Source organism: Mytilus trossulus, chromosome 4, assembly GCF_036588685.1.
Source record: "Mytilus trossulus isolate FHL-02 chromosome 4, PNRI_Mtr1.1.1.hap1, whole genome shotgun sequence".
In the NCBI taxonomy this organism is placed as follows: domain Eukaryota; kingdom Metazoa; phylum Mollusca; class Bivalvia; order Mytilida; family Mytilidae; genus Mytilus; species Mytilus trossulus.
Genome location: NC_086376.1, coordinates 1182599 through 1196972, shown reverse-complemented (window position 1 = coordinate 1196972; position 14374 = coordinate 1182599). Strand labels below are relative to the sequence as shown.

At 31.2% G+C, this 14374-nt stretch overlaps 1 protein-coding gene across 9 annotated transcripts in view; it reads left to right on the top strand.

The window, feature by feature from the left end:
* Positions 1–14374, top strand: part of LOC134714459 (pyrokinin-1 receptor-like) — a 94041-nt gene that overhangs the window by 35044 nt on the left and 44623 nt on the right. For 5 of the 9 annotated variants that reach the window (XM_063575717.1, XM_063575723.1, XM_063575726.1 and 2 more), the window contains exon 2: positions 970–1013. The gene's annotated coding sequence lies outside the window, so the exon portion shown is untranslated. Of the gene's footprint in view, positions 1–797; positions 1014–11442; positions 11547–14374 lie in introns of those variants that run through there. The other 4 variants (XM_063575721.1, XM_063575716.1, XM_063575724.1 and 1 more) reach the window with 3 other exon arrangements.

The window sequence follows — 14374 nt, the reverse complement described above, 5'->3', positions numbered from 1 at the left end:
TTATATATTATTGATATACAGTCTGGCATTACCCAAATTTGTAAAAAAAGAAAATTATCTGACGTTAGTGTATCTTGTTGCAAACTGAATCATACTTAAAGGATTCGTGTTTATTGGTCAATTATTCGTACCAGAGTATAAACTAGAAATTGCAGACATGTTAAGTGGAATGTTAATCGGATAGCATTTTATGTCTTAGATTTTCCATCTCCTTAAACCATGTTTTTTTTAATAAGATAGGAAGTGTAATTTGTCGGACAATACTATAAGTTTCAACTGCAATTAACTATGTACACTCGTTAAGTTTATAAGAAGTAATGTGACATTTTAATATTAAACCACCTACAAGGAAGTGATATCATGATTTTCTTCTCTAAATCAATGAAATTATATAGTATCCAATAAATAAAATTGAAATCGAGCATCAAATTTAACGTATCATATTGCGAAAACAAAATTATTAAATGTAAAAAAACAAACTGGTAAGGATGCAAGACTTAGAGTTATTTTTTCTATAGGTAACTTATGATGTTGAAACCACATACATCGATGGAAGAAGATTATATGTTGTTTTTCTTTCCCTAAATCAATACAATTATAAAGTGTCCTGTATATCATGATATTTGAAATCGAGTTTTACAATTCAAGTATTTAATGCGGGAAAAAAATCCTATTATACTATAAATGTCAAAATAATAGGAAGGAGGTAAAAATTAAATATATAATTTTTTTGTATGGGTAACTCGTGATGGTATATTCCACGTTATAACAGCAGTCAACCCTGTCGACTATTGATATTCATTTCACTGTATCATGACACACGTAACAAGACGTTTAAATTGTTTTCTCGATTTCTTGACATTTCTATGGATACACTTAAATAATTGCAGCAAATCAGTGATACTTAATCAAAATATGTTATAATTATCCTAATGGAGGAAAACGTTTTATAATTTTATTTTATTGCAGTGAGTTCACAATTAAAGGGAAAACACGTGTGTTACTGAATAGAGGTAAGACTTTATATTTATTTATTTGCTTTTTTTTAAAACGATCAAAAAAATTTATTTTAAGCTTTTGAATTACTTATAGTTTACTTAATTTCAATTATTGTAATAAACTTGTTTTTATTAAATTATTCGCGGTAACACAAACTTAATAGAGCATGTGTCCTGCTCTGTGGTATTCTTTGTACAGTTTACTGTTCACAAATTATTCATTACTTGCATATCTACCTAACTTTTTTAATTTGAATTTGATCAAAAAGATAAGGATAAGAGTAATTTTAAGTTGAATAGCTGAATGTTTGCTAAAAAAAATACATGGACAATAATATATGAATGATTTTTTTAGATTTTTTTTTATTTTGGTTGGGTTTTTTTCTTTCTTGAATTATTTACGCACAAATCAGATCTTTAGATATCTCGTTTGTATTGTGTCTCATTTGTCATTCTGGCCACTTTATAGTTAACTGTAACGGTAATGATTTTGCTCATTGTTGAGGGTTGTACAAAGATCTAGGTATGCTTACTTCTGCCCCCTTAGGTTTCTAGCGTATATTTGTCTCATGGACAATCATACCACATCTCATCTCTTTATTTCTATATTATTCTCTACGTGGATGAATAACTGTAAAGGCATATTATATTTAACCTGATGGGAAAGCACCAAAAGTCCAGATTAAAAGTTTTATGTTGACTCGACGGGGTTCTCCTGCATTTGTGACAAGAATACATTAATGAAATTATAGAAACGAATTTTAAAATGAAAAATGTATATAATACAAATAAAAATATGTGTCCGCTTACATTGACTGTGTGGCAATGATCTTGCATCGGATAAATATTTAATTAATTTGTAGAACATTGATTATAAATGGAAGTACTGACTATCATAATGGTAAATGTACAGCAAGGGGCACCACATCAAATTTTCGATCTGTGTTAATTTCTATACTCAAATTTATGTTTAACTTATTTTCCGTGATAATGATTTCAGAAGTACTTCTAAAGCTGTACAAATCCTGAACTCTTTACTATACCTAACATGGCGTAGTTTCCCGATGTAGATATTTTGTAATTTACCTTCAGAAGGAGAACACAACAAATCTTCTACATTGATTTATATATGTCCAGAATATTTCATCATACTGTTAGCTATGGTAATCATCATATCAAAATGTCAATTAAGGCCACACCAATTTGATTCCTTGTTCGACGGACTCGCCCGCACCTATATTTTTCAAAACAGATTTTTTTTATTTTTATTATATTCCCGCTTCCCGCATCCGGAAATAAAATCATGTCCATTTCCCGCACCGGTTTTTTGTAAATATTATATAAAGATCGAGGTTTAGATCTCAACATTTGTTTTTTTAAAATCACAGTCTAGCCTTTATATAACGATTTTAAACATATCAGCACCCCTCAACACTGTAAATATCTGAGAGAATATTTGTTTCAGCATGAAACCAATTTATTCCAAGCGGGAGTGCTCCGATATAAATAGAAATACCAGTACAGAACAAAACGTTGGTTTCTTTCCCCCTAACTTATATTCCCTTGAAAAAAAATGTTCGTCGTTAAAATAAAGTACAAAGAACTTCTGAAGGATTTGCCTTCAACTGAAATTATAATGTATGGTGACGGTCATACCCGCTGCAGGTTTGTGCACCTGTCCTGGTTGATTCACAGACCTGTCGTTCAGCAGTTATCGTTTGTTGATGTGGTTCATTGGTATTTTCCCGTTTGGAAATATAATTTAGATCGTTGGTTTTCCTGTTCGAATTGTGTACAATACTAAGTTGTGGTCCCTTATAGCTTACTGGTTGGTCTTGATCAAAGCACTGTGTAAAAGGCCGTAATTTGACCTATGTTTGTTATTAACCTGGGACCAACCCTCCCTCAGACAAGGGCCTCGAAGGGGTCATTTTACCATGTTTACTGTTCAGTCTGTTGTAGAAAAGAAAATAGAAATACTAAGGATTTGTACAGTGCTACTATACAAAACCTTTGACAACTTATAATTTTTTACTCAAAAAGAGGAGAAATACATTATATTTTGAACAACTTTTCTAGAGGGATAGGTCCACTTATTTTGAATAATATTAAACTGTTAAAGTAAATGTGTTAGCATGGTAAAAGTCCAGGAATATTACAAAATTCTAAGACATGTTTTGACCATTTAATACCAAATATTATAGTTCTTTGGGGAAAATATAAGCCCTTTTGTACTTAAAGTGTTTTTACCAAAAAAAAATATTATAACTTTAATATTTTGACCCCTCATAAAAGGGATATTCATAACATTAAGGGGTTGTTCTGAACCTGATTATGACTTGGATGGAGAATTGTCTCATTGTCAATCACACATACATAGTCCAGATTTAATTATTCAATTAATTCTTGTTGAACAGGGAAAAAATACTTCATAAATTAAAGAAATGTCAAGGTACAAGTGATAAATCAAGTTTTAATATAGTCAAAACCTACTATTTTATGTTTACAAAAAAAAAATATAATCGCTCGCCTTTACTTTTTAAGCTTCGCCTCAAAAATTTGCAAATTAAATATTTTTTTATTAAAATTTTCAAATCGCTCGCTCGCCCCAATTTTTGGAGTCCAAAAATCCGTAGAACAAGAAATTAAATTGGTGTGGCCTAAAGGTTATGTAGTATATATAGCAAGGACAAATCAAAAGACATTGCGATGTTACCCAAATAAATAGGGGGAGAGACAGCGCGAAAGAGAGAAATCTGTCAAACATTGGAAATGCATCTAGACCAAGTACTGTCTGAGTAATTTTCATCATTAAACATTTTTGATGCATTCTCTTTTCTTTTCTAACATCTGTTCAAATTGAATGTGATTTACAATACAAAGAACATAACGATTTATCATTCATAAGAGTTGTGAAATAAATTATGTGGTGGTCCATATGTTAAAATACACCTTACCATCTTTCACACGTGAAGTAAGCGTATCATAACCTCTTTCTTCACATAAATCTTCATGTTTTAATACACTGCATCACCCTCTTGATTGTATTGTCTGTGATATCTTATAATGTGTAACTTCATTAGTTTTGATGATCTGTAGGTTATTGAGAGTTCCTTCGCTGGAAGTAGCAGAGAAAACAAAAGAGTAATTTCTATATACTATGTCGCAGGTGTTTGTAAAAGAATCTATAACTATATGATCAAAGATTGTGTTCACCCTTCAGCTAAATAAATGAGTTAAACAATCAGAAATAACCTAGTGGCATCTAAAGTCTATAAACAGTGGTGTAACAACAAAAAAGGCGAGTTAAAATAGAACAATATTTTTGAAATTTAAAGAATTATTATATATAACAACTTATTAAAAAGAACATTTAAACACTTTAATCAATTCATGGAGGAAACTAGCGTCTTAATGAGTCTTTGAATATAAGTTAGGCAAACAAATATACATGAAAATACAGACATTTTCTCATTTTTGTTTATTATTGGGAAGTTGTGACGTGCTAGGTTTTGCAGAAATAAAACCTCGTATTTTAAATGTTTGTCATAATGTGTTTGCGTTATTGGTTTCGCTTTTTGTTCATTGTACAAAATTCGCAATAATAAGCACTTCAACAGTTTCTGAATTTACAGTAATCATAATAAAAATGTATTTATCGTCCGTGGTTCTGTCTACAAATATTTGAGATATGGGAAGTGATTTATTATTCAACAGTAATAACTCAAATTTTTTTTATGGTACACGTATCTGAAGAAGGTAGTTATAAATCTAATAAAAGCAAACATAAATATGAAAATACCGACCCAAGACGTGAAGTCTGAAACAATTTTACTTAAATTTTCGCAAGTTATATTGACATTTGAATCACAAGATACAATGTACCATCTGATTATTTTGTTGTGAGTTTGTTTGGTTTTTTTTTTTGGGGGGGGGGACCAATCGCTGGTATATAACTTAAGAGCACTGTAATTTGAATAGCATTTTCCGATTATTATTTACAGTGTATTAAACAGACTGCATTATATAACTAATGGTACCGCTTTTACTGAACCGTAACCAGATGTGCATTTGTAATAAACTTATCTCAATGATGCACGAGGTAAAACTATTCGGCATTCAGAAATTTGAAAACTGTGAAGAAGTTATTAGAAAAAAAGTTGCTGTACATGTAAGCCAAAGCCAAAAAATCAATATAATTAAGAAAGAATACGATTATAGTGATAAGTTGAAATTCATAACAAACACGTTAACTTTGCTTTATAACCCAAATTAAATGACGTTATGAAATATCCAAAGCGGATTGTTTAAAATATAATTGTGTAAATAGATTAATTTATATGATGCATGTCCACAATTGTTAAGGGATTTTTTCTCTTCTAATAAAGTCTATGCCATGACGAACGTAAAACGTCAATATGTAATGAGAGTGGTCAATGTACTGGTAAAGACAATCCACTTACATTCCTAAAATCTACAGATCTTGTCTGATATTAGAAAAGCTGTCTCATAATAATGATTGGATCCAACTCGAGGATGAATAATTCCCTCTTAACCCCTATTTCTCAAGGGATTTTACCATCTATGGTAACGATCAAGTTTTACGTATGTCAATCATAAAGATTGTTGTCTCTATACTGAAAACATTTCTTACACAACTACTGTGTACTTTTTGTTCAAATGCAATATTAGACGAAAATATTTAACAAAGGCGTGATATATTAGTAGAAGTAACTTATGGATTGTAAAATTACCGGTATTGCACGAACAACGAAACCTTCCTTCAACTTGAGGTTTGTCATTCTTATTTTTATAAGCCAGTGTAATGGCAAATGTGTTACATGTCTTGACCTAAAAAAAACAAAAAACATAAAATAAGTAGGTGTTACTGTAAGGTGCACTTACAAAGTAAATTATCACCCAGCTACATTTACAATGTATATGGACTGTTCCAAACTAGGAATCCGCGTGGTTTTTGAATCAGTTATATAAAAAAAATTTTATAACAACATTTTGAATGCAAATACCGTATCATGTTTATTCAAATAAAATTCTATTTTAGTAAAGTTTAAACTTGATTATATCCCATTAAAACCTGAATAACAATATCGACTTCTTCCCATAAATTATAAAAAAAAATCTTTTGCACTAAATATTTTATTTTGGACTATTAATGGTTTGCGATAATAAATAAAAAACGGTTTTGATTTATTCGTTAACAATTTAAGGATGGTTACCACTTAAGGTAAATCATCATACAAGGAAACGGTATTTCTGTTTGTTTATGATGAGACTCATCTTTAAGGACTCATATAACAGATTGAGAAGTCGTATAAAGTAAAATTTAGAAATTGAGCTGAACAGACAAGTGAAAAGCACTTTCCTTCTGTCAGGTGTTCTAAGGTACAATATTACTGATGGAATACAATGTAGTTTAGAAAACGTAATAAACGAGGTTCTTATCTGCCTTGACCAAAGACAAACAGATAATTAAGTGCCTTGGTGGCCATCGAACTGAAAAGTTTATGTTGTTTATTAAAAAATTGGAAGGTTTGTGTAACAATAAATATTTAAAGATCGTGTAGTAAAAACACATTTTTGTTTCAACACAACATTTGTGCATGTTTAAACACTGAAGAATATTGGTAAAATTTGTTTTCTTACCATGGTTGTCGCTTCCAAATTTTTCCTACAAACGGAAATATGGATTTCGGGTGACTGATTTTTCTTTTGGTGTTTTCATTTTTATTTAGGGCCATCTGAAGTCTGCCTCCGGGTGTGGGATTTTCTCGCTTTGTTAAAGACCCATTTGTGGCCTGTTTTGTTTTCTGCTCTTTGGTCGGACTCTTGTCTCTTTGAACATGGAAGTATTGTATTGACAATATAATACTTCCACTCTTTGACACACCCCAAAACTCCATTCTCCATTTAACTCAACTTGCAACTATTATAGTGTTGGAATGTTTTTAATAATCATTTTTATAATCTAAATTTAACATTTAATGTTTAGAATTAGAATCTTTATGAAATCGTATAAAATAAGCCAATATACTGCAGTTAATTACAATTTAACTTGCTTTTATATTGCATCATATAAATAAAATCAAGTTTTATGATTTTCAAATAGAGATAATATTTCAATTTTATAACATGTGTTCAGAGTATAATGTTTTAAATTTAGATTTTTACATGTGATTAGATTAAATGTCCTTTTACAGTAATTCGATTCTACATCACTTTATTTTTGTTAAATATTAAAACCCGGTAAAATAGCGGGGTTTATTAGAAATAACTGAAAATTTTTCATTAGAAATATATTAAGTATTAAACTCTTTAGTAATTGCAATATGAAAATGTCATGGAGTATAAAAAGTACAACAGGCGTGGAATATAATGTAATCTGACTTTGCTTAATTTCCCTTCTACATGGATTTCTATCATAAAAATAATGAGTTTAAAAGAACGAAATACAATTTAGTTGCCTCAATGGTATAACGAGTTTCATTTATGCACTGATTTTACATGCTTAGCTAGAAACCTGTTGGCCATGGTATAATAGTTAATAAAACTTAAAAGAGAAGTTAACGCATGCTATCGATCTTCGAGTATAGGCAATATCTTTACTGAATCAGAATAGATCGTAGGGACGGAAGTCATATTGAACTGCTGCTATTGAGTAAAGTACGTGAATTTAGCTTTCGCATATTACACCAAAAAAGAGTTGATTATAATACGAGTAAATCCTATACAGATATGTCCACGGAAGTTACAAATATGAAAATAAGGCGATGTGGTATGATTGCTAATGAGACACTTATAGACCGAAGTTCATAAATGTACTTTTTAAAAACCACAATAATGCTTTGTATCAATAGAAGTGAAACGTTTGGTACCAGAGGAACAGTCAAACTCGTAAATCGAAAAAAAAATATGACAAAGCTATGCCTAAAAATGAAACGGACAAACAGACAAACAATAGTACACATGACACAACATAGAAAACTAAGAATAAACAACACAATCCCCACCAAAAACTAGGGGTGATCTCAGGTGATCCGGAAGGGTAAGCAGATCCTGCTCCACATGTGGCACCCGTCGTCTTGCTTATAAGATAACAAATCCGGTAAAAAGTCTAATTCGGTAGGGGATTGTAGTTACGACGTAATGAACATATCCGATATCGTTTGTGAAACGGTTATTCCATAACGGTCAACGTCCGGTAGCGTGGTTGAGGTCGTAAAATTAACGAAGAGATGTCATTGATTTCAACTTGGAACTCTTGATATAATAGCTTCCTTGTAAGCAACAACCCTCTATCAAGACAATCATGCTAGGAAATTCAAACACGGGAATATCGTATCAATTGGGAGATATATAGACCGTCTGCAGTTGCTGCTGGAATGTTGGGTCGATGCCACTGCTTATGAACGTTTCGTTCCGGAGGGTATCACCAGCCCAGTAGTCACATGAATGTCAATAATGTGGTCATTTTTATGGCTTTCCTATTTACAAGACTTTGAATTTTTCAAAAAACTAAGGATTTTCTTATCCCAGGCATAGATTACCTTCGCCGTATTTGGCACAACGTTTTGGAATTTTCGATCCTCAATGCTCTTCAACTTTGAACTTGTTTCAAATTGGCTTTATAAATATTTTGATATGAGCGTCACTGGTGAGTCTTATGCAGACGAAACGCGCATCTGGCGTACTAAATTATAATCCTGGTACTTTTGATAACTGTTTGCTGATATTGTACAAGTTCAAGTTTAAAACACAAAATACGACTAAAATTTGGAATTTAGAATTTCCTAATTATCTCTTAAAAATATTAAATATTATTTAGAAATCTAATGACTTCCTGTTTTATATAACCATGCTTTTAATGACATATAAAAACAAGTTACAATAAAATGGTGTGACTTGGTATGACAATAACATTACAACGATCATGTGATGCTGAAATTGTTAATAACATGCAATTATACAGTGTTTTGAAGGACACCTACTTCAATTGTAGGTTTATTATTTTATAAGCAGATAGTTTTTTATGTAAAATCTGTTAGCGGCTAGCAAAAAAAGTTACCAGAAACATGTTTAATCGCATTGAAATGCAAAATTTGCAATACAATATTTCAGTATGCACTTTTTTTTTTTAAACTTTCATGATGTTTTATCATTTAGAAATAAAATAACCTTCTTATTCAAAAATAAGGATTTCTTCTTTTTATTACATTGGAAAAACCCAAGTTATCTTCAGCTCTACGCTTAAAGGTTCTTAAAACATTACCATGAAATGTGAGATCCTAGATGTTGTTGCTTGGTACATGTACAAATGTATATGTAATATAAAATTGAGAATGGAAATGGGAATGTGTCAAAGAGACAACAACCCGACCATAGAAAAAACAACAGCAGAAGGTCGCCAGCAGGTCTTTAATGTAGCGAGAAATTCCCGCACCCGGAGGCCTCCGTCAGCTTTGTTATTCCGAAATAAAGCACCAAGCAATCTAATTATCTGTCCGCATACATCATTAAACCATTTAGAGGTTTACATTTGCCGAGTAATGATAAACAGGTATTTATCTGGTTGCATATTCCAATCAGTCATTTCGACTGTTCGCATACACATATCGACCATGTATATGATTTTGGACATCAACTATTTCATCTGCTCGTACCCGAATTGATAACTATATATTTTTGTAGCCATTTAAGTTCGAATATATCCAAGTCCCCCATCAACCACTTTATCTCTTCTCATACATCATCAGCCATATCCATGTTGACACTTTTAGTACAATGTTAAATTGTTAATCAGATTATGATATGTGTCTTTTAACTACACAGTTTGACTGTCTTTTATATTTTTATTACTTTTGGATAAATATATGAAAATGATATAGCGGAGTTTAAAAGTAATTTAATATTTTTCATACAAAAAAGGTTATAATATTTATATTAAATATCTGTACTTGGGAAATAACTTTGAGGGAAATAAAAGATAGCATGTGTGGAATGTTACATAATCTACTGCGCATGTACTTAATAAAGTGTATGATGACAATTTTATAGGGAAGAAGTAGCATGCTTATTGAAAATAAAACAGTTGTTTATACGTCAGCGATCCTTTAGAGATTCTGAAGTAGGTCATATATGTATTGGTGGCCTTCAATCAGTCTAGGATTTTCTATCTATGCAGTTCGACGTAAACGTGCATTTTTTATGATATCTTCAAGGCCTGCGTCCGTGTATTATCGATTTATTTAAATATTTTAGATCGACAAGCATTTTTTTAATCCATTAAGATTCAGTGTAGATTACATGATAAAAAGTGGGTTTTATTACTTTTGAAGGAAAATATCGAATGTATTTGTATTCACTACGAAACAAATGAAAAACACATTGGTGAAACTCATATGTCGTTCTGTTTCTTCAGCTCGTACAACTAAATTTGCATTATAAAAATAAAAAGTTAGTCGCTAATTAAACGATGATTTTGATTTGATATTTTTTTTTATGATTATATTATTGTAGCACTGGGAGATAAGATTTGAATCGCCTGTTTCGTGTAACCATTTGAAAGACCGTTTTGTTTCGCAGAAAAACAATATTGCATTATTCTTTAAATATCTTTATAAAGAAAATTGGGTTAATTCCAAGAACTGAATTTTCCAGAATGTTCTTTTATCTTAAAGCCAAAAACCAAGTTATCAAATAGTTCAGTGCTGGTTTTGTCAGTTGATGGAAAATTTATTAAGACTAAATATGTTCATATTGGGAATAAAAAAATCTGCGACTTTGTGATAATTAATATTTTCATTTCTTCTTGGTATTGTTTCTAACTTGCACAATATTATATACATGTAGGTTCTACTGACTAAACTGACATAATATAATGATAATATTTGTTAAATTGCATCCTAAAATGGTAATGAATGATTATTATAATTTTTTTACTGGTAACCTTTTAAACAGTTGTGTTGATGATGGATAATAACACACTACCGGCTGCGCAGACAGAGAACGCATTAGTCTGTTAAGGGGAATGATAATAGAACATAGGGCTTCATGCTATTTTCCTATAACAAGATTTTATCGTTAAGTCAATATATATTAGTGCTACTTGAAATGTCTCACGGTTAGAATTAACAATGTATAGTAATCGGATAGATCGAACTATTAACGACTTCGTTCTATCTTTTATTTTCTTCCAATAAAAGGGAAACGTGTTCTGTATCCCACCATTAAATACAAATAACCCTGCTGATCTGTCCTTTTCACACCATTTATCTCCATAAAGAGATAAGCCAGAGAAATCATCCCATTTACATCTGACTACAAACGTATAATTCCCTTTAAGAAAAATGTCTTTATTTTTTCACTTTTATGATACGGTAACTGTAGTATAACGTTGTCTATAAAAGAAATTTAAAAAACCGGATAGGTGGTATTAAGTTTCGTGTAATGTCAAATACAAAACACGTTAAGAAAATCAGCAGGCTATATCTTAACAAAGATCGAGAGGATGCGATATAACAAGATTACACGGTAGGTAAATGTTTCTTTTTTCTTTAACTTTGTGTAAATGCTGTGCTTTGTATTTGTTGAAATATCTGCAAGCAGCAAGTAAACTTAGCTATAAGATGTTGAACATCTTGCGTAAAACTGCCAATCAATAGCATTTAAGTTTTCTGGAAAGGTTTTATGACAGATATGATGGCGGATATTGTAAATGTAAGGTAAAATATAAACGAGAGAGACAATTTATGACAACAACACACTCGTGCACAAACACTGTCTATATTGATATCCCCAATGATAAAATTGGATTTTTTTCGATGGAGAAGTACTCACAGCCTGATAGTGGGACATACTCTAAATATGTTCTCAAACAATGTTGAAAACAAGCAAAATGCACATGTATTGCTGTTATGAATCTTAAATACTAACCCATGAAATATTCGATGACTACTAATTCATAACATGTTATAATCGGGGCAGGTTTAACGTCTATCATTATTATAAAAAAATACTCAAAATTACTCAACAAACAGAAAGCGAAAAAAAAAATTGATAATACAAGCAATAGCATAAGATGGTAGAATAGCATTCAAGACAAAATACCCATTTACCCCCCCCCCCCTACCCCCCCCCCCCTTTTCCCTCCAAAAAAATAATTGAATTTTGGTTTAAAGTGTAATTACTGAAGATTTTTATCTGATTAACACATGATACTTCCCTGTGGTATATTTGGCGTACATCCTAGAGCTAATTGAGGGCTATGTTGATAAATAATTCCTCGTTTATGGAAGTACATGTATAAATTTTTGGACATCGACTGACTGTCATAGTTCACAATGTGCGTTCACAACTGCTTATTCTTTAGGTTTCTATCTTATATATTGTGTACCGTGTAGGTTGCTGTATAGTGTCTTTTTGTCTTTTCCTTTGTTTTGCTATGGCGTTTGTCTTTGACTTTGTTTTGCTATGGCGTTTGTCTTTGACTTTTGAGGGTTTGAATATCCCTTTGGTATCTTTCGTCTTACTTTAACTAGTAAGAGCTTACATGACCAGATGTATTACGACATAGCGTAGTTTCGCAATAAATGTAAACTTATAAGACTTGACTAGTCTTAATTATTAAACAAAAAATGTACTTTGTCAACACAAAAAGTCCAGCTCGATGCGTTTTCAATCCAGATCAACTCATTGAACTTTTATTGGAATAGTCAGTGGCAAACATTAGCCTATTTGCATACGGAAAACCGTCAATTTTTGGTTCCCACATTTAATACAAAAGGGAATAACAATACTTCATTAACTTAGAACCTTGAGGTAATTATGTACACGCTTTTGTTTCTTACTGTTATCTGAATTGCTAATGTTTAACCTGTGTAACCAATGTTTTCGTTTCTAAGTGCAATGTATATATATCTTCCACGGTTTGTGGGAAATATTCATGCAATTAACGAAAGTATAATTAAGTGACGAATAAAAGTATATTTATGTTTCTATATATTCTCATCATAAATATTGTGTTTGTGCTAATTTAAACAAATGTAAACATAGTTAATACGGATTCTGGATACGGCCGCATTAACAAATTGAAGCTTGAAGAGATTTTGTTTGATGTTATGAATTAATGAAAACTTCTCAAGCAGTGCGCACTTAATATTTAAGTACCTTCTTAAAACTTTACACTGATACAAGAAGAGGGCAATTGAAAACAAGTTAATTTTACGCCTAACAAGTAAAAATATAACTTGCTACACGAACTTGTAACAGTCTCTACAAGTATGTGTCATCAATTACTCGGTATTTATACAAATTATCATAATATATTATTTCAAAAGAACATTATGACTTATTCGTAATATTCTAGTAATAAGAAATATAGCAAAATTATTAAAAACATCCACTTCCGATAGAAGTAACAAACAGTGATCTTAAAAATAAAAATATGTTGAGTAAGTTAATGTTTTCCAAAGTGCATATTTCTACAGTTCAAAGAGAATAATTCTGGCTTCATGATGAATATGATCTCTCGGAACATCAGATAAAAACGTTACTCTTCAAAGTCAACAGCTATTACATAGATTTGAATCACCACTAAATGAGAAAGAAATGGTTTTCTGAACACTTTATTGTTATATAACAGATTACGAAGATCTAAGTCTTGTGGTGTTGGATATGGAATGCTTGCAGAGTTTTGATCCTAGCGTTATAATTACAAATTACTTCTTTAAGCTGTCTCGTAGATTTAGCTCATTATCTGTTACCGTGAACGAGTATTGGGAGTTATCGGATCGAGTCTAAATAAAGTGGCGTAATAGGTTCTTAATATAATAATGAAAGATAGCAATCTGTAGTGTTTATCACTGTTTATTAAGTGTTATGAATGTGATACCATCTTAATACTACTTTATACCATGGATCTCTTCTGTATCTTCTATCTCATCTTCTGTGTCTTCTCCTTCAGCTACAAACGAGTCCGCCTTGTAGTGTACCTGACCATATTCAGTCGAAAAACTGTGCATTATTCGATTTAGAATACAGTCTATCATTTTAGAAATTTAGTTAAGTGACTATCTAGCATTAATAAAGGTTAAACTTAGGGGGGAAAAGGTTATTTCTATACTTGCTACATATCCATTTCTAATTATTATATGATTTTAAATGGCTTAACAGATTACTCCTGTAACAATAAGTATCTGTCATCATTCTTACTTCTAAGGAGGAAAGCAAGTCATTATTCTCTAATAGTTGTGGCCTGTTAATGGTCCTGCAAAACGAGAAATTTCTAATATCTCACTAAAAGGAGTATTCAACGCCAGGAAGCTAGTTCAGAGGTTACCGTTTACTCATGTCTGTCATTT